Source organism: Amphiprion ocellaris, chromosome 6 (assembly GCF_022539595.1).
Source record: "Amphiprion ocellaris isolate individual 3 ecotype Okinawa chromosome 6, ASM2253959v1, whole genome shotgun sequence".
Lineage (NCBI taxonomy): Eukaryota > Metazoa > Chordata > Actinopteri > Pomacentridae > Amphiprion > Amphiprion ocellaris.
Genome location: NC_072771.1, coordinates 5329617 through 5349411, shown reverse-complemented (window position 1 = coordinate 5349411; position 19795 = coordinate 5329617). Strand labels below are relative to the sequence as shown.

General features: G+C 39.2%; 1 protein-coding gene and 1 non-coding gene across 2 annotated transcripts in view; one reads left to right on the top strand and one right to left on the bottom strand.

Moving 5' to 3' along the window:
* Positions 1 to 19795, bottom strand: part of LOC111565599 (protein unc-13 homolog B-like) — a 279044-nt gene that overhangs the window by 135414 nt on the left and 123835 nt on the right. The gene's annotated exons all lie outside the window — the stretch shown is intronic.
* trnaa-agc (transfer RNA alanine (anticodon AGC)) lies at positions 19044 to 19116 on the top strand. The gene has a single exon. It is a non-coding gene; the product is annotated as a tRNA-Ala (tRNA).

Sequence of the window (19795 nt, the reverse complement as noted above, 5' to 3'; positions counted from 1 at the left end):
AGACATCTAGCTCATCACATATCTGACTGGCTACCTTTAAAGATGCAACAGTTTGTAGCTTCTAAAAGCAGTAATTCACACGGCTGCTTTTAAAACATCTGGCGCTTCAAGCCTCTTAAACAATCAACCAGCGTTGTCATGTTTCCGGTGAGATCCACTTGATAAAAGACAATAAAAATCCTGCCACTTATCCACGGAGACGTGAAAAATGCACAGGAAAGCACATAAGTAGAGCTGATTGTTAGTCTCCATGGAGGACTCGTCCGTACGGTGCACGCAGGCATCTTTAATGTGGGGAAAGTGTGTGTAATGAGCATGCCATTCTGTCTGGGACAAAGAGAGCCTGACAGAAAATAAACACCACTATTAGGAGGGGGCTTGAATCCTGAAGAAAAGAGCGACAGCTGGAAGAATGGTGGGCAGCTGGTGGAGAAAGACAGACAGTCGGAGGAGAAAGAGAAGCTCGGCAGCAGCTGTTTGGAAAGAGAACGACAAAATAGAAACGCAATGGAAGGAGGTAATTTTAGAAAGCAAATAGACGGAGCGAGTACGAGAGGAAAACAATGCTGTGAAGACAATATGTTCTGCATCATGATTTGATGCAGAATTACTTTCCAGAGAGAATTATGGCAAACTGAGGAGAAGCTTCATTCTAAAAAAAATCACAAATACTACAGGGCAGCGGTTAAATACTGGTTTATTCTAATTCAAATTTCAAATTATTAATCAGTCATTAAGTTTTTTAAACATTTTTTTGTTTTGTTAAATTTTGGATAATATCTAGTAAAATAACAAAAAAGTGTTATTTTGCATGTTGATTGTAAAAAAAATAAACAAAAAAAATCAATAAAAAACAGGTCAAACTGTAAATAATGTACACATTAAAAAAATGTATTTCAACATTAAAACGTATTTTGTTCTTCTGCAATGCGTGCATGTAATATTACACCATTTTACTGTATTTAAATCAGCTAAAAACAACAACAATCTGTATTTACATCCCTCCCTTTTTGCAGATTTTTTTGTCTTTCCACAGTGCATCCATAAGTGAATCTCTTCAGGCTGTTCAAGGTAAAATAGTTTCTCAAGGAGTTTGTTTAACATCTTACACTGAAATCGTATGGAACTACAGTTTCTTATCCATTATCCTGATGAAAACACTGGTTGCACAGTTTGCCAGAGACCAGATCTGAAGCTCCGTTCCTCCACTAATAACACACATGTTCGCCCACCGGAGGGTTGAGTCACGGCTGAGTGGGACTCTGGCCCTGCTGTCACCTTCATTAGCCTGATTCTCCTGCACACTCTAATTGATTTATCATCGCCGCTCCACCTCCGTCCAATTTCATCAGTCATTTTTCAAACACACACACTCACACACTGCAAACTCACACAAGTGTACACCAGGCTGATACGAGCGCTTCTCCTTTCCATTAATCTCACATGCACAAAGACTCAGGCCCCCACCCCTGCTACCAAATTCAGTTTGCGGCATAAACAGATTGCTGTACAAGTTAAGTGTTTGCACTTGAAGGCTGTGACGGGCTCTGAGGCGAAGCAGTCGGGAGGTGTGTCGCCGTCATTCAGCAGCCACAGGAGCAGGAAGGTGTAATCACTTTCCCGAGCAAATCGAATAAACCAGACCCGTTTCCTCCGTGAGCCATCGCTGGCCGCCTGCCACCGGTAACCCGATGCGAATGACAATACTGGGCCTCCTGAGGCTAATTGATTTAGCTTTTCTCTCAGCCATTTCTGAGATGCCAAACAATGATGCTGCCTGTTGTCCCGGCCAATTCAGGAGAAAACCTCTGGTCCGGACAAAACGCTTCCTCCTCCCAGCTGACGGGGATGAATTGGTAGTTGTGGAGCATCCTGCCTGGGGGAGCTGCAGAAGTCCATGGGTAAAAAACTTCACACTGAGGTTTTATGATGTCTTTTCGTCTGTTTTTGATTAAAGTTTTGACCTGCAGTTTTGCTCTAAGTCAATCAGATATTGAGTACAGCTACCATAAACATTTCTGGTCAGTTGCATCAAACACGGCAAACAACAGTGCAGGGGGTCCTCGGTTTACGGCGTTTCGTCGTTACGTTTAGGGGCAGGTCCTCAGTTTACGGCGTACGAATCTGTTGTTACGTCAGAACTGGTTATGTGGAAGTAGCGGATGAATACGTCGCCACGTGGCAAATACAAGCGGCGCTATGTTTACATTTGTTGGTTGTACACCACCAAAGCCACTGGTGTTCATGACTTTTCCGAAGAACTGATCGATATTGTGATGCACGAAATGGCTTTGTTTACATTTTAGACGGAGTTTCAACTTGCGCCGAAAATCAACTTACGTCGGCCTGTAGGAACGAAGCGCTGACGAAAGTCAAGGATCCCCTGTCATTATAACTTGACGAGGCTGCATCTGACATCTTAAACGTTCCACAAAATTGACAAACATTTCCACTCGGCTCAATTGGCTGGTTGTGCAGAGTTTAAAAAGAGAACAAGACTTTGTCTTTTGCATTGGCCACATGGCTGCTGCTAAAAAAAGAACTTGCAACAATCAACTGCAAGGGTCCCACTTTGAATTAGACATCTCAAACTTAATACTACGATCAAGGCAAAGTAAAACCTAACCTTAACCAAGTTGGAGGCAGGTTTTGTTATTTAGTGATCTACGAGAAATAATGCCAACTAAATGTCGCCAGCAACCGCCAACTTCTCATTTAAATGTTGAATTTTTGGCCACTATGGGAGCTGCGAAAACAGTTTTGATGACAGTGTCCCCATTGTGTTTAAATCACTCTTCACATTCTCTTTGATGCTGATCCATCACACAGTTGGTGGCGTGAATTAGTACAAATACGGAAGCAAAGCACAATCAATAGAAAAAGAAGCCAACAGATATAAAAACATAAGTTTTGAATTGTTATTAAAAAATCAGCAGAGCTATTAGATTGTACAGAAACGCGTCAGGCATTTTATGTTTTGTTGACAGAAAAACTCCACAGGGCACCTTTAAGTGTGAGGATTGATGATGAAATTTCTGTATCTGATGCTGGATTATGTTATTATTTTGCTTGTATTTACATACACTCACCTGCCACTTTATTAGGTCCACCTTGCTAGTAAAAGGTTGGACCCTCTTTTGCCTTCAGAACTGCCTTAATTCTTGGTGTCATACTTTCAACAAGGAAACATTACAAAACTCACAGAATTGGGTCCATATCGACATGACAGCATCACACAGTTGGTGTAGATTTGTCGGCTAAACATCCATGATGCCAATCTCCTGTTCCATCACATCCCAAAGGTTCTCCTGGATTGAGATCTGTTGACTGTGGAGGACGTTGGAGTACAGAGAACTCATTGTCATGTTCAAGAAACCAGCTTGAGATGATTTGAGCTTTGTGACATGGAGCATTATCCTGCTGGAAGTAGCATCAGAAGATGGTCCACTGTGGTCATAAAGGGATGGAGATGGTTAGCAGCAATTCTCGGGTAGACTGTGGAGTTTAAACCATGATCAGTTGGTACCAAGAGGCAAAAAGTGTGTCAAGAAAATATCCCCCACACCATTACACCACCTGCAGCCTGAACCATTGATACAAGGCAGGATGGATCCATGCTTTCATGATGTTTACACCAAATTCTAAGACTCATGGAGACTCATCAGACCAGGCAATGTTTTTCCAATCTTCTATTGTCCAGTTTTGCCTCAGTTTCCTGTTCTTAGCTGACAGGAGTGGTACTGGTGGGGTCTTCTGCTGCTGGAGTCCATCGTCTTCAACGTTGTTGTGTGTTCAGAGATGGTATTCTGCATTCCTTGGTTGTAACCAGTGGTTATTTGAGTTCCTGTTGCCTTTCTATCATCTCCAACCAGTCTGTCCATTCTCCTCTGACCTCTCACATCAACAAGGCATGTTGGTCCACACAGCTTACTGGATATTTTCTTTTTTTTGGACAATTCTCTGTAAACCCTAGAGATAGCTGTGGTGAAAATCCCAGTAGATCAGCAGTTTGTGAATTACTAAGACCAACAACCATGCGACGTTCAAAGTCACTTAAAAATCCCCTTTCTTCCCCATTCTGGTGCTTGGTTTGGACTTCAGCAAGTTGTCTTCACATCTACACGCCTAAATGCAGCCATGTGATTGGCTGATTAGCTGTTTGTGTTAACAAGCAGTTGAACTGGTGTACCTAATAAAGTGGCTGGGAGTGTAGATATCTGCATTCATAGAACTATAAATGAGAAATAAAGATGTGGATTTCTGATGTTTTGCATTAGCTGCTTCATGTATGGACTTTGTTGCCTGGTTACTACAGACAATACTTGGGAGTTTTATCTGCAATCTTTCAAATGTGAAGGTGGGCTCACACACTCACATTTCCCATCCAGTCCTGCCTCGTTCCTCACCATCCCTGCAGGAAACTCCACCATCCCTCCATCCCTAAGCTCATATACTGTCGAGGTAGCGCTCTACACACTGACCCTCTGCTGTCTCTTCACTGTATCTGCTTCAAGCCATCGAACCGATTCATCACCTGTCGTGTCTGGACTAAACTCAGCACTCAGTAAACACATATACAGAGCCTGAGCAGGGTTTTTCATCTGTGGAGGACTTTTTAGTGCATCTCGAAGGGGTTTGAAAGTAAAATTACTATTGCCAAAATGATAAGAATTGAGGATTTTTTAAAGAAATTATTTTTTTTACGAGTTTTGTTAATTGGAGGTTCATTTATTCAAGCATAATAGACATGTTTGTTTAGAAATTAGTCGTAAATAGCAGGAAAATGCATCTATCTGTCCTTATTAGGACATTACATTGATTTTCTTTGACCTAAACACTGAAAACTTACCTAAAGAAAACAACCTTTTAACAGATTTTCAAATAGCATTTCATGATACTTATAAAGCAGAGCATAAACATGTTGCTTATACCTACATTATAATGTCTTAATATTTTCCTTAGAGTGTTATTTTGCAATGAATTTTTCAGCACAAAACCACTTATGTTCTGCCTTCTTGTCTCTAAAGTCATCATCTGCCTCCTACTCCCACCTGTGCACCTGTTCTCTAACAGATTGTGCTTTCTGTTTTAGAATTAAACCATCTTGTTACCTGATGCTGCTTGACAGTTTTGACTTTTGTCTGCCTCCTTCGACTACTTTGTCAATGTTAATTCACCAGCTGTTGAAGAACTGTTTCTGGAGTCACCCATCCATTATCTATACACCGCTTAATCCTCATTAGGGTCGCGGGGGGGGGGGGCTGGAGTCTATCCCAGCTGACTCAGGTGAAGGCAGGGGACACCCTAGACAGGTCACCAGTCTATCACAGGGCTACATACAGAGACAAACAATCACTCTCACATTCACACCTACGGGCAATTTAGAGTAATCAATTAACCTCAGCATATTTTTGGACTGTGGGAGGAAGCCGGAGTACCCGGAGAAAACCCACGCATGCACAGGGAGAACATGCAAACTCCATGCAGAAAGATCCCGGGAAAGCCGGGACGCGAACCAGGGATCTTCTAGCTGCAAGGTGAAAGTGCTAACCACTACACCACTGTGCAGCCCCTTTCTGGAGTCACGTCGAGGCAAAACAACCCCGCTTTTGCTGCTCTTAATATGAGAAACCAAGTGTAGTTCTTGAAGAAATGCTGCAACAAGAACTACTTAAAGTCTACTTCCAGGTTATGGGTTTAATTTCTAAAACTCATCTCTGTGTATCAGCGTTACACATCTAAAAGTTTTTTCTCCATGAAAATATTCCCTTCCTGCCTTCAAATGGCTTAGATGTAACTCTACACCATTGCTTCCTCTATAATGTGCAGATCTATGAATGCTGCAGTTGGAGCACACCAGATCACACAGTACTCTATTCAAACACTGTAAAACTACTACACTAATACACTATGCAATGGTGAGTTGTCATATTGGAGAAACTAAGCCACACGTACGATCCCGAAGTCTGAATCTGTGTAGTTTAAAGGCAGAAATACTCAGCCATGCTGCTTATTTCACTCAAAATGTGCCTTGAAGCCCATAAAAACACCTCATGAACACGTACAAAATCTGTGTTTACACTTATTTTATTCTGAAATAAACATTTAATTGACGTCTAAATGTAACCTAGACTAAAATTTATTGGTCATTTTAACCTTCAAGTCAAATTCGGAATCCTAAATCAAGCCTGGTCTCACTTCCAATTTAGATACCGCCCCTTTACCAGGAATCATCACATTTGAAATCAGTGGGTAGCCTTTAGCCTGCACAGTTGCTCGGTGGGTAGCACTGTCGCCTTGCAGCTAGAAGATCCACAGTTTGCGTCCCAGCCTTCTTGGGATCTTTCTGCATGGAGTTTGCATGTTCTTCCTGTGCATGCATGGGTTTTCTCCAGTTTCCTCCCACAGTCCAATCCATGCTGAGGTTAACTGGTGATTCTAAATTGTCCGTAGGTTTGAATGTGAGTGTGATTGTTTGTCTCTATGTGTAGCCCTGTGATAGACTGGCGACCTGTTCGGGGTGTCCCCTGCCTTCACCCTAAGTCAAAGGCTCCAGCTACGCTAATAAGGACTAAGTGGTGTATAGATGGTGGATGGATGGATGGATGGATGGATGGGTAGCCTTTAGCGTAATTTTTCAACACACATGGTGGTTGAATGGACCTACAACAGTCCATGAACACCAGAAACAGACGACACTCAACTGTAGTCAAATGTTGTAACTGTCGCTCCTTGTCAGGCAAGAGAAGTTTGCCTTTATGTTAACGTGGGAGTATTTCAAGCAAACCAGGATCATTTTCTAAACACAGTCCAGTGGTCTTGGTGCCTAGAACTTAACCAAATCTCGAGTAAAATCAGATTTAAGTCCCAAAATTAAACAAAACTAAGAGAAAAAGCGACAGTCCAACACAGGATTTCAGTCTCCTGAGTGAAAGTTATGACTTACGCTGCTACGAACCATCAAACTCCTCATGAAGTACATTTAATATTGATGCAAGTGGCACAAAACTTTGACATAACTGTAGTTTTTGATGCACTGGGAATAAAAAAAAAAAGTTGCTAAGTTGGCCTGATGGAAAAAACCTCCACAAACCTGCTTCTACATCCACTTGTCTCAGACCTATAACTGGTTCCCACCTAGTCTGAGCACAAGTACAACACAAGCTGTTATAAACTCTAAAGCAGAGTATTGTTAAGCTCATTTGCACAAATAAATGTCACTGTGCATGAATCCCTGTGCAGGTTAAACCCTCAGCTGCCCCACAGTTCATGCACGTGTTGCTTGACTGACAGCAGAAGAATCACTGTGGCCTTTACCTCCCATCATGCATCAGTGCAAACAATTAGCAAGGTGAGCAGTGGTGTGTGTGCTAGAGATAATTCTCATTGTACGTCAGTCTAAATGTAAAGAGGTGAAGACCCAAATCATGCAGCCAGACGAAAATGTTCATGTGTTGACAGCCTACATACGAATCTGCAACAGGTTTAAAATACCAAAACATGACATTTCCATAAAAGTCTGCTTTGCGACACAGTACATGCGTGATTCAGACTGTATCTCCTCCCTGCAGTGAGTTATAGGAACCTCTCAGATAAAAATACCTGGCATGTACTGTACTGTATGATGTAACAACACAGCTGAACAGAAAGGAGAAAGAGCAACACCTGCAACAACTCGCAGAAAATTCAAAAAGAAAGAAACCTCACCTTTTCATTGACTAGACAGGTCAAAGAACTGGGCAGTGCAGAAATGTTGCGTCACTGAGGGCTACAAACAAGAATTCTGTCCTTTTTCTGTCGACATAAATATATTTCTAACCAACAAGATTTACTGGCACTTCAATAAAATGGACTCGCCAGGGTCCTCTACTGATTTTTACACCTTTTTGAAACAACAACATGACTGTGGTGGACTTCAAAAAGTTCCTACAACCAATATAACCAACCAAATGTATCCATCCAGCTCTGATCACATCAAGAGTGTTTAATAATGTCACTTAGCCTTGTTTGAGTCCAGCTGCGTACGTTTTTCAGTCATTAAACCACTTTAAATATCACCATTTAATCTACTAATGCTGCTGCTGCATTAGCTACTTGATCGAAGTCCAGTTTACAGCTTTTATTAAATGGCACAGCTTGATAAACTTCAAAGAACAAGCAGCCAAAGGTCCACTGAGAATACAAAAGTGCAACAGAAATTTTTATTTGTTTTTGTCAAAATATAAGAATCCCTCATCCAAACTACTTCACATTCAACACTGCACCTCCTCAATTCTCCAGCAATAAACCCGCCAAGTTTGAAGTAAATCGGACAAACAATTGTTGAGAAAAGCAAAGAACAGACACACAAACAAACACATGCTTGATATAGTGGCTTATATTAGCAGGTTTGTAGCTTCTAGGTCAACGGTTCAATTGGTTGGTCATCCAACTCAATTCTTATTGGCCGAACGTTGATGTAAATTAATGCTTTTTCTGTGACTACTAGTTATTATCTTTAAATTGACAAACCAGAGAAAATCTGTAAATTAAAAGTTACTAAAAATGTAGTTTTGACTATTGTTTAATTCTTAATGTACATAGTTTTTCTTTCAAATAATAGCAAATAGCTGTAAGATAATTATATTTTGGGGGGATTTAAATACAGTAATGTGTAAATTAATACTTATTTCTGTGATTTTAATACTTATCTATCAAAACAGTTTTAAAAAATCTGTAAATTGTTTTTTTAAATACAATTTGCATTTAAAAATGGTCAGAAAACATTCATTTTTTACAGTGCACTTACTTCAGTCATCTGCAGTTGGCAGCAGTTTAATCAATTAGCCGAACCCCAGCAGCTCTTAGCAAAAGGAGAGCTACAGTGCAACCCTCTGGTCATAAACATAATGATGATGAACTTTTATAAACCCTTGATTTACTCCAAACTTCTTTTACGTTTCTTAATTTTAATTACAGAAGCCCCGAAGGCTGTTAAAATCTCACATTTAAAATGCATTTAGCACAAAGATTTAAAAAAAAAAAAAAGGGGGGGGGGGGGATTAAACATTTCTAAATTGGAATTATAATTACTTAAATAACATAAATCACACCTGTGAAGGTTCTGACCTGCAGGTTGAGACATAGTGTAATGAAGCGATGATGCTAATTAATTAATTATTACTCTTCCAGAAGGCTATTTGGAGCTGGAAACTGGCCACGCTGATGAGTGGGGGATCGGTGTTCCCACACAGTGAGCTGGAAGATAAAACACTTTTTTTTTTCTCCTCCTGTTTTCATATTGTGTGCGAGCTCAATGCCAAGCCAGATTGACAGCATTAGATACCGCAGAGTAGAAACCAGAGCGTGGAGTGAAACGATAGCTTTAGGGAGAGAAAAGTGCACAATTACTTTGATTTTGTTTCTGAATTTCTGACATGACAGTGCAGAACCAGTGGGAACGGGAGAGGAAATGTGTTTCTTTTTCGAGCACTTAAATTTCAGCACTTAATCTCACATTAAAACAGGTTCATCGGGGGATCTTAGCAGATCCCAAGAGCCCAATAAAGACATTGGAGTTTCCTGCTTCCCTGATTTATCACACATGATCCTTTCATCACTGGAGATGCCTCCTTTAACTAACAGATTCTATTATTTCATGCACTTGCTTCTAAAGTGAAAACCGACCACTTACCTCATGCAGAAAAGAGCCAACGTGGGGAAATAATCAAAGTTTGAGCAGCACAATCCAAAGCATCCGTCAATAGAGAAGTCTACAATCCCCCAGCGAGCAGGAACAGACTGATTGCACCTCTTCTACGTCATTTTTCTTTTAAAGATATGCAAGACAAAAAAAGGCTTTGAAGTGACAAGCCGGGAAAACTAATTAACCCCCCTTGTAGCGCAATCCACTTAGCTCGGCAATAAATCAAGAGGATATTAGTGGATTAGAAGAGAAGGAAAGTTGCCAGGTTCCTCCTTTTGATTTTTTTTTATCATGACGGGCGTGTCAATCAATGCACTCTGTCATTTCTGGATTTTCTACACTCCTCTCTGTCTTCTTCATCACACCGAGTCGCCTCCCAGCAGCGTTTTCACCTCTAGCCTCCACTCGCTGCTCTGTCTCCTCCTCTCTCTCTGATTCTCTTCATATCTCTCTCTCTCTCTCTCTCTCTCTCTCGCTTCCTATCCTCTCTCCGATTCTCGTCCTCACATCTCCTGATTGATCTTTATTCCTTCCAGGTTTTTTCCCTCCTGCACTCCTCCTCCTATTAGCTCCACTGATCACAGCTTGTTGCTCAGCTGACGTCTTCCTCTTCTTTTTATTCTTTCCTTTCTCTCTCCATCCTCTCCTTGCCTCTCGCTCTTCCTTCCTCACCCACCTCTGCTGCTCTCTTTTCTCACATTAGTTCACTTTTTACACACTCTGGAAGCCACAAGTACAGTACAGATACAGTCAAGTATTCATACTCCCTTCAGAGTATTTGTACTGATAAAGAAGTGCATGTTATAGTTGTGTCATTTTTATTTCTTTGACCAGCATGATTTGCACTTTAATTGCAAATTCTTTTGCACAAAGGTTTCCTTATTTTTTTGATATGTAATGTGTGAGCTGTTGGATACCTTCAAGTTCCCCAAAGGGATGAATAAAGTGAAGAATCCTGAGGTGTTCCAAGGCGAGATGAGATACATGATCCATCCAGCTAATTCCGCGTCTAATTAGAGCTGGACAAACCCAGAAAACCTCCAGAATAAGTTGCCCAGGAAGCTGATCAGATGTTTGAACCACCTCAATAGGCTTCTTTTGATGGACTCTACCCCGAGCTCCTCACCTAAGGTCTAATTTTAGGGTTTTCAAATGCAAACTATACAAAGTGCATGTTATATTTATGTCACTTTATCTATTAGTCCAGAGAAAATCAAAATTGCCCATCACAATTCCAAAGAAGCTTCCTTTAGTCCTTCTAAATACTCATCTGTATTGTAAATATCAGCAATTTTGCCCCTTATTTCTTCGACCAGCACGATTTGCATGTTAATTGCACATTTTTTTGCACTCCCAGCTCCTCCTGGAGGATCCTGAGGCATCCCAGACCAGATGAGATATATAATTCTTCCAGTGAATTCTGGGTTCAACCCCAGGGTCTCCTTTTTTCTGTTTATAATCACTTCATCTGTATTTCTGTCCATCAGCAGCCAAAGTCAGATCTTAAACTTGCTTCATTTGTTCAAGAAAACTTTAAGATGTTGAGTTTACGGTTATAAAACAGAAAAATAACGTATTAAAAGATGCACTTAAGAAGTTGGGACAAGTGGGAGCTGACTGATTAGGAAAATAGTTGCCAACCAACTTTCCAGCGATTAGGTATGTAATTTAATGCCAACCATAATCATTGTAATGGAAGGCACTTTGGTATACAATTTTTCAATAATGTATTGTAAAGCATTTCATATCGAATCTTTATTGTTAACAGTTTTATGCTTTGTGATGGATTACATCTTTACTCAAGCTCAAGCAAGTTTTCAAAACCCACTAACTGATAATTAATACCACAATGAAATGAATTAAAACCAATGAGTTTCTGAAAAGTGCGTCAGAAAATCTAAAAGTACCCAACAGAGAGTGGTTTGTTGGGTACTTTTAGATTTGATAGAATGGTTTGTTGGGGACAAATGAACAGTGAGTTCCTGGTTTAAATCCCAACTGTTCGGAACATTTGCTGTTTTATTCCCCTGATTCCTCCAATTCCAGTTCCTCGCCACTATTTCTGACAATAAAGGCCCAAAACTGCCCCCACACAAAATATATTTATAAAAACCATAAGTGTGTAATCTCCAGCAGAAAGTGGTCAAATGTTAACTTGAGATGATCTACTACTACCAGATTTGTGCCTGGAGCAGAACACAAAAGTACGCCCATTTCTCAAGCAAAATGTTTACTGGTGATGTATGTATGTGAAATAAATGAGCTGGAACATATAAAAGCACATATGGCCCTGAATCTGTTAATATAACGTCCCCAACAGAAATAACTCCAACAGCTCATCATCTGTTGATTTAATTTCCATTATTCACTGAATCATGTCGGCCCTGCTGTGGAGTTTTAGACTGTTTGATGCATTAGCTGTTGTTTCCAGACAACTATGGAGCTTCACTACCCCCTTAAGGGGGTAAAAATCAAGTAGCAGCATAATAGTTTCAAGTCATGCTGGTGGCAAGACTCTAAGGAAATCAAAAACTGACAGAAAAAATACATACAAACTCTAAACTGTACATTCTGCATGTAAAATGGCAACCAAAGATGTTATATAAGCATGTGTACACAAGGTAATGTACTTGTACTAAATGAGATAAACTAATTACTTGGTATGGATCTTGAACATCTAGATTCTGAATGATGTAGGTGTAGCTCATTCACAGCGTTAAATCATTGATGCGTGAAGTAAATAACTTCAAACATCTCATTACAATGAAGTATTCTGCTGGTTAACCTTTAAAAATAGATTTTATACAGATGTTGTCTGTGTAAATTTTCAATCATCCAAGTCGTGTTAATCCTCAAAGCCTTCAAGAACAAGTAACTGGATTTCTCTTAGTGGTTTTTGAAGGTGTTTTCTTCAAGAGGCCTCTTGGATGAGAGGTGAAACATCTTCAAGACCAAAAAGAAAAGTCCAGTTACGTCTTACTGAAGCTCCAAGAATCATGTGGATGTTACTTTGACTCTACCAACCACCTAAATATTGGTGCAGATCATATTTCTTTACTCATCTATGACAGCAAACTGGATATTTTTGGGTTATGGACAATAAAAACATTTTTCATCTTGGGGTTTATTAAACACTTGCCATTTTTGAACATTATCTGTCATTTTATAGACAAAACAGTTAATCGTTTAACTAAGTTTGTGCACCAGCTTTTGCCTTTTCTGTATCAATTCATGGTGGATACATCTTCATTTATGGGTCATTGACTTTGAATTTCTGCTCACCTGAATTTGCCTGATTTTTTATAATATAAATATGGCCGTTTATAAAGACATCTGTTAAGTTTCAAAGTAATATATCAATGGAATAATTTTTTTAAATGCACATTGAGTCACTTCAGCATCTTTTTCTACAACTATTACGTAAATATAAAAGTCTGAAATTTTCACTGTTATTTCTCACCACGTCATGGATTCCAAATATGAAATATTAAGCCAGCAAATAAAACATTCTTCAAAAAATTTAAACCATCGTGAAACATCCTATTTTTAAGCGCATATCGACAAAAAGAAGTCAATTAGTGATATTTTCTGATTTTTTCAATATATAGTTCCTTGTCAATAAAACAAAACATGTAGAATACTTTATAATATGAAACAATTGGTCGCAAAAATTTAAACAAACTTATTTTCGTTGAACTTTCATGACTGATTGCACGGGTCTGGAGTTTTTAAAATGCTTCTCCAGATAAAACTTAGAATTTTAATTTAAATATGGGCATATTTTTCATTTTAAGAGCCCACTTTGTAGGCTGAACTATTATGTTGCCTATTATTATACTGAATTCATATACTTATTTGACAAGATGCTTAAAGGTAAACTCTTAAGCAGTTATTGTAAATATACATGTACTCACACTTGAAGTTTCTTCGCAGAGTTTTGAATGTGACATTAACCTTGAAGTTTACTCCAAATGGAGCACAAAGCATCATTTTATTATTGTCCTACAGCCTCCAATTACAATGTGCGAAAATATGTGCTGAAAGTGGGTGGACGGGCAGTTGTTAAAACATTTTTATCTCAGAAAGTACTTCATATAGTAAGCTACAATATCACAAATATGCTAAAAAAAAAAAAAAAACTAAAAAAACCTATCCATATTTAATGCTATAAAAGATTCAGGTAAATCAGAAATAGTCAAGCAGAAATTTTGATGATTTGAGATGGAAAATATGTGGCTATCCAGGGTATAAATGTCGTGTATATTGGCTGATAATGTCTCTCTAATTTTGAGCCTGTGAAAGCTCATCTTTAAGTCAGTGAACAACACTTGTAGTTCATGTCAACGATATGATAATGTCTTCTACTGTCTTTACTGCTGAGGAAACATTCTCCTTGAAGCATGAAGGCATCACTTTGTTTTGGCTGAGGTACAGACAGAAAGTGAACAGCAGTGAGACTTATGGCTCATTAAAAAACTATTAGCACGATGGAGCATCAAAGCCGAGGCCGTCGGCTCGGCAGCCTTTGGCCCATGACAAGGCGATCAGCCCCGAACACGAAGCTTGTTGTGCTAATAAGTAATGAGATGTTGCTGTGATGAGAGACAGAGTGAGCATTATCACAGACAATATGAAACATAAAGCAGATTTAGCAGCTATCAGAGGCACACCCGCCACACGTTAAGGTCTATTATTCTATATTACACATTATTCGGCTGATCTCTGACAGTTAAGTGAAGGGCTGTCGAGTCAGAATCTGCTAACAAATAATTCCAAAACACACCAGCACAGAGGAAAAAAAATCTTGTTTAATTAGCACCTCTTGCTACGTGACAAAGACGAGTATCTTTATCAGAGGGTGGGTGTTGAAAATGTGCAGTAACAGGGTGGAAAAAGATGAATGAAGAAGAGGCGATTGTTGTCTTTCAACTATTCTGGAGACCCTCGTGAGCCCTGACGGGATTTTATTTTCAAGTATTGTGCAAAATTCAACACTTGGTGGGACTGAATATGTGTTTCTTTCAGTCAGTCATGTATCACCTCAGTCTCCAAGCACAACCCCACAACCTCGTCCTACAAAACATCAGCAAGGTCAATTCCAAACTTCTATAAACAAGGGCTTCTTCTTGTAGATTCACCAAAGATTTCCAACGGTATCTTGAATTACTGGCATACATTAGCTCTTTTATGCTAACCTGAACATGTCAGCTTTCTATACAAATGAGCTCCCTGGTCACTTTTCAGTAAAAGCCACGATTGCAATGTTACTATACCGGATGTAATACTATTTCCACATGCAGTCACATTATTGGATCGACACGTATTGTTTGAGGTGATTTATAGGAGGGTTTGTTCCAAATTTCACCTCCAGTATTGGTCCAAAAAGCCCCAGTTTGCATGTCAAAGTCACTTTTTTCCTCCATGTTACCCTACAATTTCATATCCATTGCAAACTAAAATGTACAGCACAGTTGGTTCTCGGTTTATGACATCCTCGATCTATGGCGTTTCGTGGTTACGTCGCCATCTCCCATAAATTTATTAAGAAAGATTTCCATCATTCCGGCATAGGCTATTTTGGACGTTAAAAGAAATTTTGTGCATGAACTAGTTGGCGAACAGAGCGGACGAATACGCCGCCACATGGTGCTATATGAGGAAGACGGCTTTGTTTACATTCACTGGTTGTACGCCACATTGGATTGTGCTACATTCGCTTTCTTTATGTTGTTTTTTTGGAAACTTTTTGCCCTTCATTATGGCTCCCAAGCACAAGTCAGACTCTTCCAATGGCAGGGCTTTGAAGAAAAGGAAAACTATCTCCATGGAAGTGAAATTAGACATAATAAAATGGTACTCATGTATTTGAGTTACGACTTACGGCAAAAATTATGTTATGTCGCACTGTAAGAACAGAATTCCAATTTAAGTCAAGGATCCCGTGTACTTAAATTAGAAGAAGAATAGAATAGAATAGCCACTTTATTGTTCCCAATCAACAAACTTTTGCATTTGATTCAATTGCTTTCCAACTGTTGCAGCTGTCCAGGAAATAAATCATACATTACATTAGATGGGGTGGAATCGGTTACCTGGGCAACCCAGAAAATAGAGGGTGGCTAACCCTAACCCTAAGCTTCAAAGATGTTGTGCAAAGAATCAAATTTTCACCTAAAACATAATATTTTATTTAAGGGAAACAGTTTGGTGCCTAAACCAAACCATACACAAGTGAAAATGAAACTTGAGCCTAAGAAGTAAAATCCAACTTCTTGTCAATAGAAGTCTTTAGTCTAATTTAGATCCAGAAGTTCTAAGTCGATTCTACAATTTTGATCCAAAGCAACACACATCTGCACCCTGACCGGAATACGAACCACAAATGTCCTGTGCTAAAGTCAGACGTGTGACTCACTCAGCTATCCAGCTACTTGAGAGGATTCTAAAGGTGTTAAGTGCAACATTAACAGATGCTGCATTTAACATTCATGCCACCTGATGTGTGAATTCCACCACCTGCAAAAAACACGCACATGCAGGACCTGAGAAAATACAAGTAGAAACATCATTATATTGATGACACACTCAAAACTGACGAAACAATCTAATCTTAAAGGGACGAACGAACAAATCAAATCATCACCTGTAGCAGTAAAACCTGTTGTTTTAACAACTCACAAATACTTAAATATAAAAAAAACTGTTTGTGGGACGGGTCCATGCAGAAAGGGGGTTCAAAATCTGCCACTTTGTAGGGGAATTAGCTCAAATGGTAGAGCGCTCGCTTAGCATGTGAGAGGTAGTGGGATCGATGCCCACATTCTCCAAGACATTTCTCAGGGGTGGTTCAATGGGTAAGGCCCATGTTGGGCTCTAACAATCTGAGATACCAGATTTATGATATTCATAAGCTATGAGTCAAAATCTTTGAAAGGCACACAAAAAATATAGTATAAACATCTACCTTATTGATGATGCACTTAGAACTGACAAAATCAAATCTTGTAGAGACGAACTAAAAGTATTTACTCAAATCACCACCTGTAGCGGTAAAACCAGTTGTTTTATCAACTCACAAATACTTAAATACAAAAATCCATACTGTGTGAAGGTCCATGTAGAATGGGGGTCCAAACTTTGCCAACTTGTAGGGGAATTAGCTCAAATGGTAGAGCGCTCGCTTAACATGCGAGAGGTAGTGGGGTTGACGCCCACATTCTCCAAAGCGACTTTTTAATGTCAATGTTGGGCTCTAATAAGTTGGGGACAAACTAAAAATATTTACTCAAATCACCACCTGTAGCTCAATGCAGCTGTGGCTCAATGGCTAAGCCCAAAAAGTGGATTTTGCATGGCTGCAATGAGTTTGTCACAAATAAAGACTTGTTCTTCTTGATTTTAGGAGTTATTCTAATAATGTGAGATATATGATTTATTATATTCATGAGCTATGAATCATCATCTTTGAAAGAATACAAAAATATAGTATAAACATCTACCATATTGATGACGCACTCAGAACTGGTGAAACAATCAAATCTTAAAGGGACAAACTAAAATATTTAGTCAAATCACCACCTGTAGCAGTAAAACCAGCTGTTCTAACAACTTACAAATACTTAAATACCAAAATCCATTTTGTGCGAGGGTCCAGGGAGAAGGGGGTTTCAAACTTGCTGACTTGTAGGGGAATCAGCTCAAATGGTAGAGCGCTCGCTTAGCATGCGAGAGGCAGTGGGATGGATGCCCACATTCTCCAAGAGATTTTCCAGTGGTGGCTCAATGGTTAAGGTCAATGTTTGGCTCTAGTAAGTAAAGATACTAGATTTATGATATTAATGAGCTATGAGTCATAAGGAAAGGAATACAAAAAATATAGAATAAACATCTACTATATTGATGACACAAAACTGACAAAAACGACGAATTAAAAATATTTACTCAAATCACCACCTATTTACACAAATCTATAAGAGATTTTTCAGTGGTGGCTCAATGGTGAGGGCCATTGTTAGGCCCTTAACCTTCAGGGTTGCCTTGTATCCCGAAAAGCAAATTTCATAGATGAATAAAGGCTTCTCCTTCTTGATCTTAGGATTTATTCTAACAATTTGTGATACTGGATTTATTATATTCACGAGCTATTTTGAAAGGAATACAAAAAATATAGTATAAACATCTACCATATTGATGACGAATTCAGAGCTGATGAAACAATCAAATCTTAAAGGGACAAACTAAGAAATAATGAATCAAATCACCAACTGTAGCAATAAAACCAGCTGTTTTAACAACTCACAAATACTTAAATACAAAAATCCATTTTGTGTGAGGGTCCAGGCAGAGGGGGGTTCAAACTTTACCAATTTGTAGGGGAATTAGCTCAAACGGTAGAGCGCTCGCTTAGCATGCGAGAGGTAGTGGGATCGACGCCCACATTCTCCAAGAGATTTTTCAGTGGTGACTCAATGGTTAAGGCCATTGTTGGACCCTTAACCTCTAGTGGTGCCTTGTGTCCTGAAAGGCAAATTTCACAGGGCTACAATGTACTTGTTGCAAATAAAGGCCTCTCTCTCTTGATCCTATTATTCTAATAATTTGGGATACTGGATTTATGACATTGATGAGCTATGAGTCATAATCTTTGAAAGGAATATAAGAAATATAGTATAAACATCTACCATATTGATGATGCACTTAGAACTGACGAAACAATCAAATCTTGTAGGGACCAACTAAAAATATTTACTCAAATCACCACCTGTAGCAGTAAAACCAGCTGCTTTAACAACTCTCGAATACTTAAATACAAAAATCCATTTTGTGTGAGGGTCCAAGCAGAGGGGGGGTTCAAACTCTGCCACTTCGCAGGGGAATTAGCTCAAGTGGTAGAGTGCTCACTTAGCATGCGAAAGGTAGTGCGATCGATGCCCACATTCTCCAAGAGACTTTTCAGTGGTAAGTCATTGTTGGGCCCTTAACATCCAGTGGTGCTCTGCATCCCGAAAGGCAAATTTCTCAGGGTTACAACGTACTTGTTGCAAATAAAGGCTTCTACTTGTTGATCTTTGGAGTTATTCTAATAATTTGGGATACTGGATTTATGAAATTCATGAGCTATGAGTCATAATCTTTGAAAGGAATACAAGAAATATAGTACAAACATCTACTATATTGATGACACTTAGAATTGATGAAACAATCAAATCTTGTAGGGATGAACTAAGAAATATTTAATCAAATCACCACCTGTAGCAGTAAAACCAGTTGTTTCAACAACTCACAAATACTTAAATACAAAAATCCATTTTGTGTGAGGGTCCATGCAGAACAGAGGTTCAAACGTCAACAACTTGTAGGGGAATTAGCTCAAATGGTAGAGCGCTCGCTTAGCATGCGAGAGGTAGTGGGATCGACGCCCACATTCTCCAAGAGACTTTCAATGGTTAACGCTGTTTTTGTGCCTTTACGTCCCAAAAACCGAATTCTGCAGTGTGTTTGTCACAAATACAGGCTTCTTGATCTTATGAATTATTTTAAGAATTTGAGATGACTAGTTTCTGATTTTACAGTTCTACAATTTCATTTAGCAGATGCTTTAATCCAAAGTGACGTACATCTGAGAGTGGATACAACACAAGCAAGCATCTAGTCAGGAGAAAACATAAGCGATGAGTCAATCTTTGAGAGGAATACAAAAAAATGGCTTGAAATACTTCACTTTATGTGTAAACAATATAGAATACATGAAAGTTTACCTTGAATTTGAATTTTTCCACAGATTTTTGGAGATGAACTTGTGTATTTATACTGAGAGCATAGCAGTTGGGACAGTCATAAACCAACGTCTCTTTTGTTCATGACCCAGTATTATAGCACTCCTTTCTTTCCTAAATCTATAAATAATAATCCAACATGGGACACAGACTCCAGTCTTCCTGGTGACAGTTCTGTGTCAAACTTCTGCCGCCATCAGCACCTAAACAACCTCCCAATGCAGACTCTGTGGATGTTTGTTTCCTATCAAATCACATTTACTGTGAGGAAATATGCTTCTTAAAATAATAACTGTGAATGCAGCTAAGTTGGAAGGCAAACTTCTGGGGAGAA